Source organism: Ambystoma mexicanum, chromosome 3q (assembly GCF_040938575.1).
Source record: "Ambystoma mexicanum isolate Mex_15411 chromosome 3q, UKY_AmexF1_1, whole genome shotgun sequence".
Taxonomy (NCBI): domain Eukaryota; kingdom Metazoa; phylum Chordata; class Amphibia; order Caudata; family Ambystomatidae; genus Ambystoma; species Ambystoma mexicanum.
Window position 1 is genome coordinate 100,224,326 of NC_090926.1, and position 20,829 is coordinate 100,245,154.

The following is a 20,829-nucleotide window of genomic DNA, read 5'->3' on the forward strand; positions in this document are numbered from 1 at the left end:
ATAGATGACTAAAGAAGAAAAGGTGATAAGGTGGGGTGGCGTCGTAGAAGGCACAGATATAAGGTGATGAGGTGATTTTGGGCAGAAGGGATGATGGCGATACGAGGCAGCAGGTGGGTGTAATTTTGAGATAATACGTGCTTGCTGCAGGCTTACCTCATTGCCGCTGTCGCTAGATAGTCCGCCCTGAGGTCGCCTTGCTGAAGCAACTGCCCAGGCTGGACACCCCGCTGAAGCTCTGGTTGAGGGTGCTCTGGTTCAGGGGGCCCGAGCCAGGGCTGCAATTGGCCGGCAGCCTGGTAATTTTTGCCTGCGCCTTTGCTTTAACCCTGCTTTCACTGGGGGCAGTGGAAGGGCCTCGGAGTGGGAGAAATGCAGGTCCCCCATTATTACACCAGTTTATGCTTGAAGTCAGACCGATCGATCCTGCCAGCGGTGGTTTGACTCTTAAGCGCTTACATAATTGATTTGTGCAGCAGCGGTTAGATTCCCAGGCGTACCCAAGGTTCCCCGAATTGTACCTTGGAACCCAATACAACTTTTATAATGTCTCTCAAAGTTGCAGATACAGTTGCAGATAAAGTTGGCCTACCCAGATTTGTCAGATGCCTCTGTGACAGGTAGGTAGTGTAGAGAAGTCACTGGTTCCCCTTGGTTCTGCCTTTCACGGCCTGTCACTGCACTCTTCTATGCACTCCACACCTGGGCTTCCAATAGCAATGCAGGTTAGTGTGCTGCAATAATAGTCTGTGGGTAAACAGACTCTGAAGAGTTCAATCTGCCTCTTGCTGTTTTTTTTCTGCCATTGGTTGGCAGCAAGCACCCAGAGTGAAAGAAAAACATTGCCGTTCGACATCCAATGGCTCTTTTGAGGACAATTAATTGATCGGCATTAGAAAATGGCAGAAAAGATTGGCGGTCAATTGACTAACACTGCTGTAGAGACCTACAGTAGGGAGAGTGAAGTGTTGCCTTGTACTATTGATGGGCCTCTAGAGATGCTTCTATTCCATTCCCTCTCCTTTTCCAATGCTGTTCTAGATTCCCATTCCCCAATGGAGAACCACCATGCTTAAATATTCGGTCCCAAAACACTTAAGAGCAGCATGAAAAGTGCTTGGCAGTATATGCCATAAATTCCACCCCCCCCCCCCCCCAACCCCCCAGACATTTTTCATAGAGGTGGCCACACTTGAAATCTTGCGGTGGCACACCAAAACAATCACACATAACTGAATGGGGCTGGCATTTTTGAGGCTGGCCGTGTTCATCCTTGGCCAACCCTCGGTGACACCCCTGCCCCCATTCTGAGACAGTCTATTTGGTGGAGGCTCTTAATGTAAGGGTTTTCTGGCACCACCCCAAGCCACAGGAAAGGCCTCAGCCGGCCTGCTGCTTCAGAAGCGCAATGTCATGTCTCTGTGGAGAAGTCCTCTGGCAACTGAGACTGTGCACCCCCAAATGTCCTAACAGTCACTCCTTTGAAGGCAGATGATCAAAGAAGGGGGCTAATCAATCTGTGTTCAAGCACCACAGAGTCAGGCTGCCCCCAGACATTTAAAGCATTAAGTATAGATGCTGACAAAAAAAAATAGACTTCACACACCAAACAGAAAAAAGTAGAGGCAAAAGAGCGTCCCAGCGAAATCCCAATCAACCCCACAAAAGACACAAACTAAAGAAAGCACGTGTACCAGGTTACATTTAACTAAGTTGTACAAAACAAAAAGGCCCCTAATTCTTAGAATCTGAGGAGGATTGGGTGGGGAGGGAGACAATTGATATGATGTGGTTAAGGTCGAACCTCCCACTGAAACACCCATTGCATTGTAGCGGACGACTCGTGCTTAAAAACTGTGGACTATGAAAGACTTTATGAAAATACTAAAATGGTTACGTTCAATGAGGAAAATGAACACAGGACAAAGACATCCATAAGTATCCTCTGAGGAGTGTGACGAATTCCCGGATGCCGTTACTTCTCTTCCAGGGGAGTTCCTTTCCATAAGGCCAGTCTGCTGACTGATAGTACGCCTGGGGGTGGTACTTGGCGGGTGGATCTCATGGGCGAGGGAACCCCCTATGGGAGGGGAGTTCCTTTCCATAAGGCCAGTCTGCTGACTGATAGTACGCCTGGGGGTGGTACTTGGCGGGTGGATCTCATGGGCGAGGGAACCCCCTATGGGATTAGTGGCAGTCCGGGAGAACTTGGTCCTGTAGCCCCCCTAACCAGCCTTCCTCTCTAACCCCGCTACAACACCATCTCTAGTGTTCCTATCTGTTTCCTTAAAACCAGTAAGGTAGGGCGTACTGATACAAGAAAGGGGCCAACTGACTCACTAGGAGTCCCCAAAATCAGTACTGAGACGAGGAGGAGATGCAGAATACTGAGCATTCTAGTCTTTGTGGACTTCCTATTGGCCAAGACATGAGTGAAATAGATGTAAATTCTAATGCAGTGAGAGGTCCGTAAATTCTAATGCAGCGAGATCCTCCCTGGAGGACCGGGAGCTGCAGAGGCATCAGTCGGTAACCGAGCGAAGCATCAAAGGGCAGGATGCTTACCCGTTAGAAGACACGCTCTGGAGAACTCACCTGTGGTTTGAAGCAGGAAGACAAAGTGCCAGCTGATGGAGAAAGCTGGAGAGTATAGTCTACTTTGCACATGACGCCCGCAAGCAGGATGTTGCTGCAGAGCTGCTGAAGAACTCGAATGCAGGAGGATGTCTCTGATCAGGGGTGAGGGAACCATAAGCGGCCAACAGACCTGTGAGCAACCAGAGGGAAACCTGGAAGCTTTGCTGGGAAGCCTGAGAGACTATATTGCAGTTGGACATGGGTCGTGGACCCACATTTAATAAGGAGTGTCCTCCAAAGCAGTCTTCTTCCTGACAGTCCCCGGGAGTGTGAAAGACCATGTCTTCCCAGATCACAAGGAAGAAGCCAAAGGGTTCTGGGACACAAGAGCAAGAAACCAAAAGTGCCTAGGACCCGAGGGCAACAAACCAAAGGAGTCTGGGACCCGACAACAAGAATACCTGGCAGGATCGCGAACTGGGTACAAACTTAAGAATCATGAAAAGCTAAGTAGGAATTGGGATCCACACCCAATAACAAAGTACACACAAAACCTTTGTTGTAATCAGTGCCTGGCAGGACAGTGAACCAGGTAGTCTGTGGACACTTCCCCTGGTATTTGTGGACATTATAATGGAATCCCCAGGAGGGTGGTCCGTCTCTTTACATTGTGAAGATACAAGACTTTTTTCTATGTGCTGTATTGGAACTTCCATCAAAGGAACCTTTTTTGAGACTTTTGCTTTGCATCCCTTAAGAATTTTATTTTGTATCACTCCGAGGTGACCTTTCAACTATCATCCCGAAGAAAGAAATTCTTCGGAATCGAGCAGACCTACCCTTTTCTTTAGCTGTGTGTATATAGTGTAAGGGTTGGAAATAGGTTTTGGACACAGGACGGTGAACTCTTTGCTTTAGACTGACATCCTGACACACACATTAGTATTATTTGAGACAGGGAAACCCCTCTTGGAACTGTGGTCGGGCAGGAATTTCTTTTATTTTACTGCCATTAAAGGTTTATGGCCAGAAACATGCCTCCTATGTGCCGGTCTCATCCTTCCACACCCTTACAGGAGTCGCAACTAAGTCATATTAGACACCTCATTTCTTCTGATCAAGGCCATCATTGACACGGGAGAGGATGGTGGGGAATAAGAATGAATATATAGATCCTGGTGACGATCAGATAGTATTTCTAGACTAGGAAGACCCACCTGTACCCTTTTCCCCTATCGAGGACCATTTCCATTATACTTGCACAAGAGTTTTAAAAGCGGTTGAACAATCAAGGGATTAGAAGAGAGCTTGCTATTTTTCATTAGTACCCGCGAGGACAGGGTGGGGGGAGGTTTCCCAACCAATGGGGAGGCTCAGAATGCAGTCTTTACCAGACGGTAATCCCACCGCCCTGAGCCTCCTCGGGGCTCATGGCTGCCATCTGCCCTCGCCGGGGAATTAGGCAAGTCCTCTCCCCTTCCCCACATTTCCCTTCCTTCCCTCAACCCCACACTTTCCTGCTGTTAGGGAGCGAACGCGCTGGAATCACGTCTGTCGCCAGCGCGTCTGCTCCCGATCTGCGACAGGCCTCCATGGAAAGCAACAAGGGACTACACGTCCCTTCTTCCTTTGCTTCGCGGCCATTTTCTGTTGACTTTTTGCCTTTAATTTTTTATGTAAGGCTGCCATGGAAAGGGAGAATGGAAGTCCCTTCTCAATTTCCATGGGGGCCATTTTGTTTACTTTTTTTTTTTGTTTTCAATGGCCGCCATGGATAGGGAAAATGGACTTTGTTTTCCCTTCCCAGACAGCCATTTTTTAAAAATAGTTTTCCCCATGTTCCTAAATGCTCCAGCGTTTCGGAACAGAATAAAATGCTTTTGGTATTCGTCTTGCGGGCCGGGCTACTAATACTAATGGCAGTAAGCCCCTTGTGGGGGGCCATTACCATTTCAGGTAATGCACTGGGGCCTTCATTAAGGCCCTCGATTGGCTCGGACCTTTAACTGCCCTGTGGCATTTACCTGAAGTGGTAATGCACGCCTACCCGCCGCTCAGGGCTTATTGCTTGCTTAAGTATATCTGTGTAGGATCCCATTTTATGCATCCTGTTAAGGCCAAGTGTACCTGTTCACCACCAGCCTTCCTTCCTCCCTTTGTGAATCCAGACTGTTCTGCTGTAGCTGCCTATAGGAGAGTTTGATGTATTTGTTTTGGTTGGAATTCTGTCTTTGTCAAGATAGACTGGTTCCCATCCGTCACCCAGAGCGCTGTGGATAAATCCCCCCCCCCCCCACACCACCACCACTGTTAGGGAGAATTCTCTGTTTAGGCTGAATTTCCCTACCTAGTGAGTCCCCCAGCAGCTTTGCTGGATTGCGGGGGTTTAATTTTTCTCCTGCCAAGAGTGAGACTCTTTTTACCCTCACTCTTGGGCATGTTGAAGTGTGTTTTCTTGGTTAAACCTTGTGTTGAATGGGCTATGGGGTCTTTTACTCCATAGGGCCTCATATATTTTTGTGATGTGGGTTACACAGCACCCTCTGTGCCGTAGCCCAGGGGTGTCCTAGGGACTCCCCAACATAGACTCCATACCCTGGGACTGACTACTGTCTCCCAGGGCATGTAAAGTCACCAAAGACTTTACTAGTCTTAAATCCTGAACAGAACCAGTACAAACCATCATATTGTGGACGTACTGGCTGGGGCAATTCGATTGCCCCAGGGTCTGTTAGTCAAGGGGGCACGTCTCCGTCCCCCCTGATCGAGTTTTGGCTGGTGGCAGTGGAAACTACGTTTTATATTCGACCGCGAATATTTTCCTATGGGATTTCCCATTGTTTTAGGCTAACACATTTAATTATTTATTTACGGTAGCCTTAAACATACCGCCGGTTTATATATTTATTATTATAACTCCGGTTGGAATTTTTTGCCAAAACTTGATGCAAAAATGGCGTTGGCATTCGCCTCTGTAACTCTGACCCAAAGTGGAGCCCTTTGTCCCACTTTTGGCGGGCTTCTCCACAGAAGCCCTCCAAAGTGGTGCCACTCTGTCTGGGGTACTTAGGAGGGGTGGAGGGGGATTTAGGCACCCTGGACTGAGTTACCTAGGTAACTCAAGTCGCACTCCGTCCTGATTGGCCCAAGTGGTGAGCCGGCCGGCTCACCACTTAGCATGTTTGAGTGACAGCTAGGCTGGGTGAATGGGGGTTTGCTGCATAAAAGCAGGGCTTTGGGGACTGGAACTTCAGAAGTCGCCACAGGACCTAAGAATCCAACGAGGGACGAGCTGAGCTGATCTGCTTCGACGACACCGCCGGTGGAGCCCTGCTGAACCATCTCACCACTTTTCCCGACGACCGAGGAGAACTCTTAACGGGGTGGCTCCTTCCCGTGACTGGTGGGGACAACCAGTTTTCACCTTCTTTCCGCTCTTCGAGGTATCTCGTGGCCGCCTTGCCAGTGCCAAGCACCCCGGCAACCGGAATACCCACCACTTTTACCCCAACCGCGAAAGTCGGTACAACCCTTTAACCAGAGAACTCCGCGGCTGGTTTCTTCCCGGGCAGTGCAACGACCTTCTTCTTCTGCTCTTCAGCGAGATCTTCTTCTCCCCTGACCGACGTCGAGCCTTGCTGCCACTGCCTGGAACAACTGCCCCCGCTGGAGGATCCTTGCCGTTAAGGTACCGTGTTCCGCCTGGCTTCCCTTGCCACCGACTGTACGGGGTAGTTTTAGCCCCCGGCTTTCGATCCTGGGATTGCCTGGGACACTTTGGCTAAACTTTCTAAGCCTCTCTAACTCTTTTCCGAACTCTTTTGCAAAACTCTGAATCCCTACCAACTGTGTGATCTTGGGCACGTTTTCGCTCTGTCTGCTCTAAGAGTGGGCCCTGCTTAGTGACTTTTGCTCACCTGTGACTTTGTGCTTCTTTGAGCTTACAAAAAGTGTTCTTAACCTTAGAGTGGTGTGTTTATCCTAATTCTGCTCCTTCTCCCTCCCTTCTTTTTACCTACTAGAGTGTCATCTAACGTTAAGCGCTCACCTCTGTTTGAATTATGTGGTGTTAACCTAGAGTTGTCTAGATAGGAATAAGGATTGGGACTGCTTTCCATATAACTGTGTTTAGAGTATTTTACTATATTTTGCTAGAGTGTTTTCAACTTATGTGTTCTTGAAAATAAATAACTATATACTTTTGAAACCAAGCTCTGGTCAGTGTTTGCTTGTGCTATTGTGTATGAGTACATATTGTGTATACTTTGCATACTGCCTAACTCTTCTTGAGGGAAGTCTGACTGCTCAGCCACAGCTACCAGGTAAATCTGGGTGGTGCGGACTGCTACCAAGTGGGTTTACTGCTATACCTGTAGTCTTAAATCTTTTGCAGTGTTCCCCAAGGGAACTGCACAGGTTTCTGCCTAACACTGGTGTACAGCGGTGGGATTTGTATTGAGTATACATTTTATTGTGCTTTAGGCACCTTGGTGCAACTAACCACAAAGCTTAGCACTGTAAAAGTAATCTTCTAACATGTCAGTTATAGAAAGCTATAGTCAAGAGTCCCTTGCAGCCAAAACTGCTGATTGTTTAAGAGTGCTCTGTAAACATAAGGATCTCCTGACTAAGGGCAAGAAAATGGAACTGATTGAAAGATTGTTAGCTAACCAAAGTCTGGGTGATGGTTCAGAGGAACCTACCACTCCAGCAACTGTAGATGACAGTATTGAAGTTAACATGGAGCAAAATGTTGATGATTCTGAGGAAGAGTCAGAAGAGGAGGGTGAGGCTGTTGTGACTGTCCCCCCTAGGCCTCTGCCTGCTCTACCTGCTGTACCTACTGGACCTTTACCAGGTCCCACATTTAGTCCTCAGTACTTTGAACTGGAGAAAATGAAACTAGAATTGGAGTATAAGAAACTTAATGCTCAAACTGACAAAGAACTAAGGCTAAGGGAAATGGAGCTCAAGTATGACTTAGAAATGAAGAAATTATCTGTTGAGAATGCTTCTCTCTCTGGCTCCTCTAGAAGTTCCAGTCCTAAAAGACCCCGGATGCCTAAAGAATTGGTTGGTATGTATGAGCCTAAGTTGGATGTGTTGGATTGGTTGTCTCTGTTTGAATATAATCATGGGCTCCAGAACATCACAGGAAATGACTTACTCCCCTGGTTGTTCTCTAGGCTTCCCCCTGTTGCAACTGATGTGGTAATGGAGATGGGGGAGGAGGATAAGAAGGACTATGAATGTGTGAAGCTAGCTTTAATAGCTAGGTTTGGGAAGACCCCTTCCCAGTATCTTAAGAGGTTTAGGAACCTCAAAAAGCATGATGGTACCCCTTGGGCTACCTGGGTGAGTGAAGGGTTGAAAAACTTAGAGGGATGGATTAAGGGTTACAAGGTGAACACTTATGAAGGTATGAAGAATTTGTTTATGTTGGAGACTATTTATGATGCCTGCTCTCCTGAGCTCAGACAACACTTGGCTGATTCCAGAGAATTAGATTCCCGGAAGCTAGCTAAGGCTGCTGACTTGTGGGTTGCCAACAGGGCCACTCACAAGGATTCTGGGGTAACTCAGAAGAAGGATGGGGAGAAACAGCCTAAAAAGGACTCCAAAGAGAATTCTAATACTACAAATTCCAAAGAGGGCCCCAAACAAAACTATAAGGGTAAGCCACAAGGGAAACCAAATCAGGCTAGTGTACCTTCTGGTCCCAGACCAGAAGGAGGTCAGAACAAGCCTCCATTCCAGCGAGCCTTTGGCTCATGCTTTGTTTGTAAGGCTACTGACCATGTGAAAGGAGATCCCAGATGTAAGGGTAAACCTTCAGGGGTCCAGCTTGCCTCCTTAGCCTTCGCTCCAGAAGAGGAAGTACATATGGCAAGTGGAAACTTTCTACTACTAGCTGATGAACCCACTGGAGTCTCAGCTAGTGTTTCTTTAGTCTCTCTGGGGTTGTGGGAACAACAGAATTTAGATGTCTATAACTCTATCCCAGATAATACTAAAGAGTATTATAAGGACAGTGTCCAGGTGAATGGTCAGGGGACTCCTGCCATTAGGGACACTGGAGCCAGCATAACTGTGGTGGATGAATCATTTTTCAAGGCAGAGGATGTTGCTAAGGCACCCAAATGCCTCACCAAGTTAGCTGGTGGGCCTGTGCAGATGTGTCCCCAGTTACCAGTTCTCATCCAATGTAATGATATGGCTGTAAAAATACCTGTCAGTGTACAATGTGAAGTGCCAGGTAGGGTTCTGTTGGGTAATGACCTCAAAGCTCTTGGAGTTGTGTCACATACCCCCAGACCACCTAGCAAAAGGTTACAGGAGCTCACAAAACCTGCAAGAGAGAAAACCCTGCGAGGGTTATCTCAGGAGATGATGACAGAAATCACTTCTCTCCCACTGGAGCAACTTACTGCAGTAACTACCAGGTCAGGAGCAAAGGGGCAACCCAAGACTCCTAGGAAAAAGCCAGCAGCAAGCACTCCAGGGCTTCCAACAAGGACTTCCCCTAGGTTGTCCAAAGTTACACCTGTAACTCCACCTCCAGCTGAGGCTGAGAGGGAGGTACAACCCTGTACGGTTGAGCTAGACTCTGAGGAAGAGCTAGAAGGAGGCCCCAACCTTATTGGAGATTTGGACCCGGAGGACCATCCTGAGCTGCAGTCTTTACTGGCAGAAGGTGGGCCTAGCAGGGCAGCTTTTCGTAAGGGGCAAAGAGAATGTCCAACTCTGGAAGGTCTCCGCCACCAGGCAGCTTCTCAGGCTGATGGGCAAGAGCCTGGGAAGTATAGGTTACACTGGGAAGATGGCCTCTTCTACAGTGAACCGACTGAGTCTGAACCTGGAGACTACAAACGCCTTGTAGTCCCACAAGAGAACAGACAACAGTTCTTACAACTAGCCCATGAGATACCTTTGGCTGGTCACTTGAGTTTCAAGAAGACCAAGGAAAGGCTCTCTCTCTACTTTTATTAGCCAAAGATGGGGGCTGAAGTAGATAGATATTGTAAGAGCTGCCACACCTGCCAGACTTCTGGTAAGGTTGGTTCCAAGAATGTGGCACCTTTAGTGCCTCTCCCAGTTGTGGGAGTCCCATTTGAGAGGGTAGGGATTGACATTGTTGGTCCCCTTGATCCCCCAACCTCCTCAGGCAACAGGTTTATCCTTGTTGTAGTAGACCATGCTACTAGGTACCCTGAGGCAATTCCTATGAGGACTGTTACAGCTCCGGCTGTGGCTAAGGCCCTCCTTTGGTATTTTTACCAGGGTTGGGTTTCCTAAGGAGGTAATCTCTGACAGGGGGTCAAACTTTATGTCCCACTACATGAAAGCCATGTGGAAAACCTGTGGAGTTACCTACAAGTTCTCAACCGCATACCACCCTCAGACAAACGGGTTGGTTGAAAGGTTTAACAGAACCATGAAGAGCATGATAGGTGCTTTAGAAGAACCCCTTAAGAAAAAGTGGGACCTTCTACTGCCATGCCTTCTCTTTGCTTATAGAGAAGTCCCTCAGGAGGGAGTAGGTTATTCTCCCTTTGAGCTTCTCTATGGCCATCCAGTCAGAGGCCCATTGGCCCTGATTAAGGAGGGATTGGAAGGTGCTCCTCCCCTCAAGCCAGTCAGAGTGACTGACTATGTGATAGGTCTCCGGAGGAGAATGTCACACATGATGGCAGAAGCAAGCGACAACTTGAAAGCTGGTCAAGCTCTGGTCAAACATTGGCACGACCAGAAGGCTAACATGGTTGAGTTTACTCAAGACCAGCTAGTTCTAGTTATGCTCCCAACAAGGCAGAGGGCCTTGCAAGACAAATGGATGGGACCCTTCAAGATTGTGGGAAAACTTGGAGAGGTCAACTATCTGGTGGATCTGGGCAGACCCAGGGAAGCTCCTAGAGTCTTCCACACCAACCGACTAAAAGCATACATCTCCAGACCTGATGTAGGAGCCTTGCTTCTAGCTTCAGCTGCAGAGGAAGAAGAGAGTGAATCCCTCCCTGATCTCCTCAGAGGTGTGCCTTTAGATGAAAAAGTTGAAGGAGTCAATCTCTCTTCAGACCTGACACCTGAGCAACAAGAGGAGTGCAAATCTATGTTAAATCAGTTTGCCTCCCTGTTCTCACTGTCACCAGGCTTGACCCCTTGGGGCCAGCATGAGATACTCACTGGTGACTGTCTGCCAGTCAAAAGCAGAGGATACAGAATGTCAGAACATATCAGAACCCACATCAAAGGAGAGGTCAAGAAGATGCTTGATCTCGGGGTGATAGAGCCCTCTACTAGTCCATGGTCTAGCCCAGTTGTGTTAGTACCAAAGGCAGGATCCAAAGACTTGAGATTCTGTGTGGACTATAGAGCTCTAAATGCAGTCACCAAGACTGATGCCCACCCTTTGCCCAGGACAGATGAGTTGGTGGATAAACTTGGTGCAGCCAAGTACCTCAGCACATTTGACCTGACGTCAGGCTATTGGCAAATAGCCCTGACAGACCATGCCAAGGAGAAAACTGCATTTTCAACCCCAGTTGGCTTGTACCAGTTTAAGGTCATGCCTTTTGGACTAAAAAATGCACCTGCCACATTCCAAAGGATGGTGAACCAAGTTCTAGCTGGGATGGAAGACTTCTGCATGGCATACTTGGATGACATTGCAGTCTTCAGCCACTCCTGGGAGGAGCATATGAACCACCTAGGACATGTGTTGCAGGCCCTTGAACAGGCCCATTTGACAATCAAAGCCAGTAAGTGCCAGATTGGTCAAAGTAAGGTGGTCTACCTTGGACATGAGGTAGGAGGTGGAGAAATAAGGCCTTTGCTCAGCAAGATTGAAGCTGTGCAAAATTGGACAACACCAACTACTCAAACCCAAGTGAGAGCTTTCCTAGGCCTCACTGGGTATTACAGGAATTTCATTGAGAACTATGGGACCATAGCTTCTCCACTGAATGTAATCTCCTCTCCCAAATTCCCTAAAAAGGTAAAATGGAATGAGGAGTGCAATCAGGCCTTTGAAAAACTGAAGAGAGCTCTTTGCCAAGCTCCAGTATTAAGAGCCCCTGACTACCACCAAACTTTCATTGTACAAACTGATGCTTCCAATGTAGGTATAGGTGCAGTTCTAAGCCAACTGGATGAGAAGGGTAGGGAGCACCCCATTTGCTTCATCAGTAGGAAACTGAAGGATCCTGAGACAAGGTGGGCAACTATCGAAAGAGAATGCTTTGCTATTGTGTGGGCACTGAAGAAGTTTAGGCCATACTTGTATGGTTCTACTTTTGTTATTCAGACTGACCACCAACCCTTGAGATGGTTAATGCAAATGAAAGGGGAAAATCCAAAACTATTGAGATGGTCAATCTGCCTGCAAGGGTTTGATTTCACCATTGAGCACAGGTCAGGGTGTCACCATCAAAATGCTGATGGACTCTCTAGGATGTATATCATCGACTAGAGGTATGAGGTTCATCCAGGAGTGGATTAAATCCTCCTGTCCCTTAGTCTGGGGGGGGCGAGTGTTAGGGAGAATTCTCTGTTTAGGCTGAATTTCCCTACCTAGTGAGTCCCCCAGCAGCTTTGCTGGATTGCGGGGGTTTAATTTTTCTCCTGCCAAGAGTGAGACTCTTTTTACCCTCACTCTTGGGCATGTTGAAGTGTGTTTTCTTGGTTAAACCTTGTGTTGAATGGGCTATGGGGTCTTTTACTCCATAGGGCCTCATATATTTTTGTGATGTGGGTTACACAGCACCCTCTGTGCCGTAGCCCAGGGGTGTCCTAGGGACTCCCCAACATAGACTCCATACCCTGGGACTGACTACTGTCTCCCAGGGCATGTAAAGTCACCAAAGACTTTACTAGTCTTAAATCCTGAACAGAACCAGTACAAACCATCATATTGTGGACATACTGGCTGGGGCAATTCGATTGCCCCAGGGTCTGTTAGTCAAGGGGGCACGTCTCCGTCCCCCCTGATCGAGTTTTGGCTGGTGGCAGTGGAAACTACGTTTTATATTCGACCGCGAATATTTTCCTATGGGATTTCCCATTGTTTTAGGCTAACACATTTAATTATTTATTTACGGTAGCCTTAAACATACCGCCGGTTTATATATTTATTATTATAACTCCGGTTGGAATTTTTTGCCAAAACTTGATGCAAAAATGGCGTTGGCATTTGCCTCTGTAACTCTGACCCAAAGTGGAGCCCTTTGTCCCACTTTTGGCGGGCTTCTCCACAGAAGCCCTCCAAAGTGGTGCCACTCTGTCTGGGGTACTTAGGAGGGGTGGAGGGGGATTTAGGCACCCTGGACTGAGTTACCTAGGTAACTCAAGTCGCACTCCGTCCTGATTGGCCCAAGTGGTGAGCCGGCCGGCTCACCACTTAGCATGTTTGAGTGACAGCTAGGCTGGGTGAATGGGGGTTTGCTGCATAAAAGCAGGGCTTTGGGGACTGGAACTTCAGAAGTCGCCACAGGACCTAAGAATCCAACGAGGGACGAGCTGAGCTGATCTGCTTCGACGACACCGCCGGTGGAGCCCTGCTGAACCATCTCACCACTTTTCCCGACGACCGAGGAGAACTCTTAACGGGGTGGCTCCTTCCCGTGACTGGTGGGGACAACCAGTTTTCACCTTCTTTCCGCTCTTCGAGGTATCTCGTGGCCGCCTTGCCAGTGCCAAGCACCCCGGCAACCGGAATACCCACCACTTTTACCCCAACCGCGAAAGTCGGTACAACCCTTTAACCAGAGAACTCCGCGGCTGGTTTCTTCCCGGGCAGTGCAACGACCTTCTTCTTCTGCTCTTCAGCGAGATCTTCTTCTCCCCTGACCGACGACGAGCCTTGCTGCCACTGCCTGGAACAACTGCCCCCGCTGGAGGATCCTTGCCGTTAAGGTACCGTGTTCCGCCTGGCTTCCCTTGCCACCGACTGTACGGGGTAGTTTTAGCCCCCGGCTTTCGATCCTGGGATTGCCTGGGACACTTTGGCTAAACTTTCTAAGCCTCTCTAACTCTTTTCCGAACTCTTTTGCAAGACTCTGAATCCCTACCAACTGTGTGATCTTGGGCACGTTTTCGCTCTGTCTGCTCTAAGAGTGGGCCCTGCTTAGTGACTTTTGCTCACCTGTGACTTTGTGCTTCTTTGAGCTTACAAAAAGTGTTCTTAACCTTAGAGTGGTGTGTTTATCCTAATTCTGCTCCTTCTCCCTCCCTTCTTTTTACCTACTAGAGTGTCATCTAACGTTAAGCGCTCACCTCTGTTTGAATTATGTGGTGTTAACCTAGAGTTGTCTAGATAGGAATAAGGATTGGGACTGCTTTCCATATAACTGTGTTTAGAGTATTTTACTATATTTTGCTAGAGTGTTTTCAACTTATGTGTTCTTGAAAATAAATAACTATATACTTTTGAAACCAAGCTCTGGTCAGTGTTTGCTTGTGCTATTGTGTATGAGTACATATTGTGTATACTTTGCATACTGCCTAACTCTTCTTGAGGGAAGTCTGACTGCTCAGCCACAGCTACCAGGTAAATCTGGGTGGTGCGGACTGCTACCAAGTGGGTTTACTGCTATACCTGTAGTCTTAAATCTTTTGCAGTGTTCCCCAAGGGAACTGCACAGGTTTCTGCCTAACAACCACCACCATTCTTCCAAGGAAATGCACTCACTAATGGATCAGGATGTTTAAATATGTTTGAATGTTCTGTAAGGACTAGCCACACAATGTTGGTTAATGTTAATGTTAAAGGTCATTTGTACCGCGCACTATCACCACCGGAGTGGTCCCCTGGCGCTCTGGCGGCTCTGAAAGAGGGGGGGGGGGGGTTAGTGGGTGGAGGCTGGAAAAGTGCAAGATTGCAGTGATGTGCTGTTGGCAGCCTCAGCCCGGTGGTTCCGTCGGCTGGGCCTGGGGTGTATGCAGCCGGTAGTCGTCGTGTGCTGATTAGGGGTGTCACGGTATTAGTTTTATGACGGTACGATAACCTTCTTGCCAAATGACGGTATATCATGGTTATCGCGGTATAGCAGGTGGAGTTAACTAATCTTAACAAATATTTTCTTAAAAGGTCGTAGATTGTCAGATTTATCATCACAAACAAAACCAGGCACCCAGGGCCAGAATTGGGTGTTTCAACATACTTTCCACTGAAATGCCACCCCTTGCTTCCACCAAACAACACAAAAACACACGTATGGAGCGGAGGAGGGGGCGGAGGAAGCCCTGCTGCGACTGGCAAAGCAAACTTAATAGCTTTTCTTAAGTGGTCATTTAGGCTTTTAGCTCCCCCACTGGTGAAGATGAACATGTTGTCATCGTGATAATCTGCATGCCACAGATCAATGGAGGCTGATGGTAGTATGCGCTTGTGCGCATATTCACACACGCACTTTCTCTCTCTTTACTTTACAGCCTTAAGTTTACTTGCGGGCCAAAAGGTGTTCAGTAATCACAGACATGTTACCCTTTGGTATGGCAGCAGGGAATACCCACAGAGATTAGTACATTTCGCAGTGTGACTTATTATATGTAAATTCAATGATAGAACCAGGGAAATCCCCCATTGTCATATGTTTAGAAAACATTATCCATTATAAATATATAAACCCCAAAGCCGCCAACCCAAAGTAAACCCTTTTCCTTCTTGGCACTGTATTTATTCTTCCTATTGCTAACATATTGATTTTGCGTCGGGCATGTGTGCTTTATGGAATGGCATTAAAAACTGCTCCAACTGAAACTACTTTGCAGATGGCACATCCAACAGTGCAAGACCAAGACTGCGCAGCACTTGCTTACTGCAGCCTTTCCAAATCAGATTGAAAAGCACACTTAACGGTATGAACGGTATAAACAATGTGATGGTTATTATTGTTCAATTAAGTGGTTCACGGTATCTTTAACGGTATACCGTAATACCGTTACATCCCTAGTGCTGATGTGCGAGTCTGTGTGTTTTTGTTTTGGTGTTGCAGTGTAGTGAAGTTCGTGCGGTTTGCTGCGCTAGAGGTTTGTGGTTGCGTTTGGTTTGGAGTTAGAGAGGTGTATGCAGAGAAGGAAATTGTTAATGGTATTGGTTAGTCATCTCTATCCTGGACTGAACCGGTTGGGCTCGTGTAATCTTACACGACGGGATGCTTGTACACCCTGAGCCTCAGGAGGTACGTGCCCGTTTTTTGCATTCGAGGCCGTTTGAGGATTTAGCTGTCCCCTCCGCCCGCTCCCTTAATAACCTTGCATGCTCCTCACCCCCTCCACATGACTAGCGCAGCTGCTAGTGTTCATACACCCGATTGTGTGGTGATTGGTGGTATCTTGTCCGTTCCACAGCCCCGTGGTACCTAGTTGTGGCTGTATGGGCGGTGGGGGATGGTAAGGGTTGGCTGGAGTAGTTGCATCCGTTTCTCTGGGTCTCGCGGGTCGACCCCTGTGTCCAGCGTCAGCCCTACTGGTGCCCAGGGTACTTCTGTCGGTTCTAGGGGTTTGTCAATGTCCTTTTTAGATGAGTCGTTTGTCTTATTGTTTCGGTTTTAGTCTCTGGTGTTGAAGAGGCAGGTTTTTAGTAATTTTCTGAATTTAAGGTGATCTTTGGTGTTCCTTATTACTTTTGGGATGTTGTTCCAGGTTTTCACGGCTAAGTGGTAGAAAGCGGTGCCTCCGAGTTTCTTCTTGATGTAAGGTTTTTGTTCCAGTCGGATTTCGTTGGTTGACCTGAGCGGTCTCGTTGGCTTGTAGATTGTTATTTTTTTTTTTGTAGGAATTCTGCTCCTTGTCCGCTGATTGCCCTGTGCGTTATGCACATTGTTTTGAAGATGATACGCTGTTTTACTGGGAGCCAGTGTAGTGTTTTTAGGGCCGGGGTGATGTGGTCTCTTCTGGATAGTTTGAGTAGTCTGGCTGCAGTGTTTTGGATCCGTTGTAGCTTCTTCAGTAGGTATTCCGGTATACCGAGGTAGAGGCTGTTTGCATAGTCGATACTTGACATGATGAGGCCGACGATGGTGAGTGTTTTGTGTGTGAAGGAGAGGAAAGGTAGTATTTTTCTTGCCGTGTGGAGGAGGAAGAAGCATTTCTTGACTGTTGCGTTTATTTGCGGTTCTAAGGTTAGGGTGTTGTCCATCAGGACTCCCAGATTTTTTACTACCTTAGATGGCGATGGTGTAGATCCCATTTCCGTTGGCCACGGGATGGCGGTTTCCTTCTCTTGGTCTTTGGATATGATCATGATTTCGGTTTTTCCTGGGTTGATTTTCAGGTTGTTGGCATTCATCCAGTTGAAGACTTCTTTTAGACAGTCGGTTAAGTTTGAATGATCAGTTTGGGTGTCTTCGATCTTGTAGATGATTTGAGTGTCATCTGCATAGTTGTAGCATTTGATGTTGTGTTTCTTGAGGATTCTGATTACTGGGGTTTGGTAGATGTTGAAGTACAGTGGTGATAGTGAGGATCCTTGTGGTACTCCACAGTCGGTTAAAATGGAACTTTCACCAGGACAGTTCATAGCCAGTCAGGGTCTTCGCCACCAAAATAGACCAGGTAAATCAAGTGTCCTAAAGTTTACTTTAATGGGAGTAAGCCTCTACAGTAGGAACAGGTGCTTGAACCTGCAGTTCTAACAAATAATGGCCATCTATCAAAGTTCATGGTGGCAAATAGTGCCATCTTTTTGCATTGACAGGGTCAGGAGGCACTAGTATGGTCGTCCTTCAGGCAAGAATCCTGGTGGATGGCAGCACAGTCGATTTTCGATGTCCCAGCAGTTCCTCTAGGATGCCCACGACAAGTTCCACCTGTTTCGTCAGCCAGAAGTCCTTCAACGATATAGGTCTGGTTTTTGGCCTTGCAGAGCAAATGCAAAGGTGCACTATTTAGCGATTTAACACAGGCGAGAAGAATTGAGTAGGACGGGGGGACTGGTTGGTCCCACCGGTTGTGGGAGGGAAGGCACCTCGCAGTGGTGTTCCTTGTTGAGTAAAAGCTCACGGTGTGCGCTTCAGGTGTTCTTAATTGCAGTGGTTCTTACTGGGCCAGTACGGGTCACTGCAGCAGTCTTGACAGTTCTCTGGCATCCCTCAGTCCTCTTCTGATTTGTTCAGATCCAATGGTCGACTTGGTTTCTGGGTGCGGTTTATCTTTTATCCAGAAAAGGGGCTATGGGCAACGCCAGCGCTCCGATTTGGGCACTCGGCAACATTCAAATTTGGTATTGGCTCTCCGATTGCAGACAGCCAGCCTCCCAGAATCTCTTCAACAGCCAAGTACTCTGGACCAATGTGAATTGGAGGCAGACGGCCCCCTCCCCACTCCTGTCTGCTCACACACAACGGATCCTTTGCCAAGGTCCGTCAAGGAGCCCTCCCCTACATGGAAAGGACAGCTAATAAAGAGCAGGATATCTTGAACCGGGCTTAAAAGAGCAAGGGGAACCATATTGAAGATATGGTCCCCTTTAGTGCATTAACCTGTCTGCAGCATTGAGTAATGCACTCACAAATAGATGAAAAAGTATTGACGGAAAGCAGCAAAACCGATATTTAGAAACAAGTGATAGTGATACAAAGTGTCCCCACAGCATTCCATAGCAGATGGTTTGTGCTGCAAAATGCACTAATCACAAAAAGGTGTCTACTCCTGTATGAGTGACTCACCAGTGCAGCCGAGGAGTTCCTGGTAGCACACCCACATATAGTGGTGGCTGCTGCCTTAGGGAAGCATGGAGCCAAAGACTAAGGGGAGAGGTCTCCCACCCAACCCCCCCACCCCCGACCTCCACCCACCTCCATTGGATTGTGTAAAAAGTGGTCCAGTGGTTCCCAAAACTAAGGGCATGCAGGAGGTATGTGAGCTAAACAAGGTCTCACCTTTTGGAGTTGGAAAAAGGGTCCAGCAGTAGTGCATTGAGGCTCAGGACAGAGGGTACAATTTGTTTTTTTAAAACTTTCTTTATTATCAAAATGCAAACAACACACCTTTACTGCCAACGTGCAGCCCCCGTCTCCCCCCCACACCCCTACCAAACTATTAACGTCTCGCAGCAGCATATTTTCCAGCCCAAGTTCTCATAGCAGGCCCAGCTGGCATCATTTCAGTCACCTGCCCAGGAAGACACCACATGCTACTCACTCTTGCGTCCAGAAATTGTGGACCTCATCTTGCTCTGTTTACCCGGGTCATCCCAAGTTTCCTTCCGGTGAATGTGTCCTGGTGTCAATTTGAGACAGATAATTTCGAAATGGAGGCCAATAGTCAATTGGACAACTTGTGAATGGCATAGTTGTAGCATATCTGGTTTCCCTACTTTCACATAGTCTCATGCAATCCAGCCGGGAGCGAAATGTTGGAGGATTCCTCTTGCCCCACATCCTGGCCACCAGGTGCCTGGCCACCCCCACCGCCATTCCCAACAGTTTCCGTTCCGTGCGGGACCCTCCCTCAATCAGGGCCAGCAGCCACACTGCCGGCGTGTAGACTCAAGATGTAGAAAGCATTTGTCATTGCCCCCTCAATCTCACCGCAGAACAATTTATTATTTAGCCATATTTTTAAAGCGCACAACAGCCCTGGGGCATTGTAACGCTGTTACATGTATATACATTGCTGTTTACAAGGGAGGCTTAGTTACGTTGAGATTTGCATTACGTTTTCATTTTAGGGTTACATTAGTACATAGAGTATATAATTACATTGTGGTACATCATGGGATTGCAAGCATATGTAAGCATATATAATGTGGAAGGCTGGATGAGGTAGGCTGGATAGTCTGGGTATGTGAAGGGTTATATGAAGAGTGGCTGAGAGGGCTTTTCGTAAGGCAAGTAAGGAGGGTTCTACTCAGAGTGCGTTGGGGAGTGCATTCCAGAGTTTAGGTGCAATGTGGGGGAAGTCAATGCCGCCGGCGTTAGCTCTTTTTATGAATGATACACAGAGTTGGTTGGCAAGGTGGCTTCTTGCAGGGCGGGTAGCAATGTTTTTGGAGATGGTTTCTGATAGGTAGGATTGGGCGGATAGATTGATGCATTTGTGTGAGAGGGTGAGAATATTGAAGTTAATCCTGTCCTTGATTGGGAGCCAGTGGGCCTTGCGCCTGACCTGGGAGATCTGGTCATTTTTAGGAATGTGTAGGTCTGCGTGGAGTGTTTTTTTGAGTTATTTAAAGCCTGTTAATGTTTTTTGAGGAGGTGCCTGCCAAGAGGGCATTGCAATAATAGTTTGGCTTCTATTGTGGGTCTGGCTATGGATAAGCCATTTTGAGAGGTCAAAAAGGGTTTTATGTCAGTTATAAGTTTAGTGGTGTGCGCTGAGGCAGAGGAGATGGTGCTGACCTGTCTTGACATTGAGAGAGTAGAGTCTGTAGCCTCCAAGGGCCTTGACAGCTGTAGACACTGGTATGATAGTGTGGTCAATGGTGAAGTGAGTGTATTTGGTGTCGAGTTTGGAGAGTTTCCTTGGGGCACAGGATGATGATTTCAGTTTTATCCCCATTTAAGCAGAGACCATTAATAGCCATCCAGGTTTGAATGGTGGCATATCTGGAGGAGGGTTTCTGCATCATGGTCGTGTTTTCCAGTGAGTGGGAGGACGACTTGGGTGTCATCGGCATAGTTGGTATACGCTATGCCAAGCGCATCCAACATGCCAGAGTGGTTTGGTGAAAAGGTTATAGAGGGTAGGGGCGGTGCAGGAGCCTTGGGGGACTCCACGGTTGATGGTGGTGGGGGCAGCGTTGGTTAGGTCAGAATAGACCTTCATAACCCTTTCTTCCAGGAAGGAGGTTATCCATGAGGTGGCTTTGTCAGAGAAGTGGGCAGCATTGGATAGGTGGGAGGTGAGGATATCGTGGTCTGCAAGATCAAACGCATTGGCCGGATCGAGGAGGAGCAGGAGGGCAGGTTTGCCAGTGTCCATTATTTTAGTGATTTGGTTTTTAAGATCTAAGAGTACAGTTTGTGCCATGGCCTTTGCGGGAGCCTGATTGTCTTTTTTCTAGGATGGCATTGGATTCCAAGTATTGTTGGATTTGGATGTGGCCGGCTTTATCAAGTATTTTGAGGAGGAAGGGAACGGTGGTTATGGGGCGGTAGTTGTTGGGGCAGGCGGGGTCAAGGGCGAGTTTATTTATGAGAGGACGTACCTAAGATTCTTTAAGGCTTTGTGGTACGATTCCAGAGGAGAAGGATGCATTGATGAATACTGTGGTGATTGGTGTGAGTGAGTCTGCGCATTGTTTAATGATGG

General features: G+C 47.7%; 1 protein-coding gene across 2 annotated transcripts in view; it reads left to right on the forward strand.

Annotated features, from left to right (window-relative positions):
• Window positions 1-20,829, forward strand: part of LOC138582171 (gametocyte-specific factor 1-like) — a 933,223-nt gene that overhangs the window by 604,761 nt on the left and 307,633 nt on the right. The window lies entirely within an intron of this gene.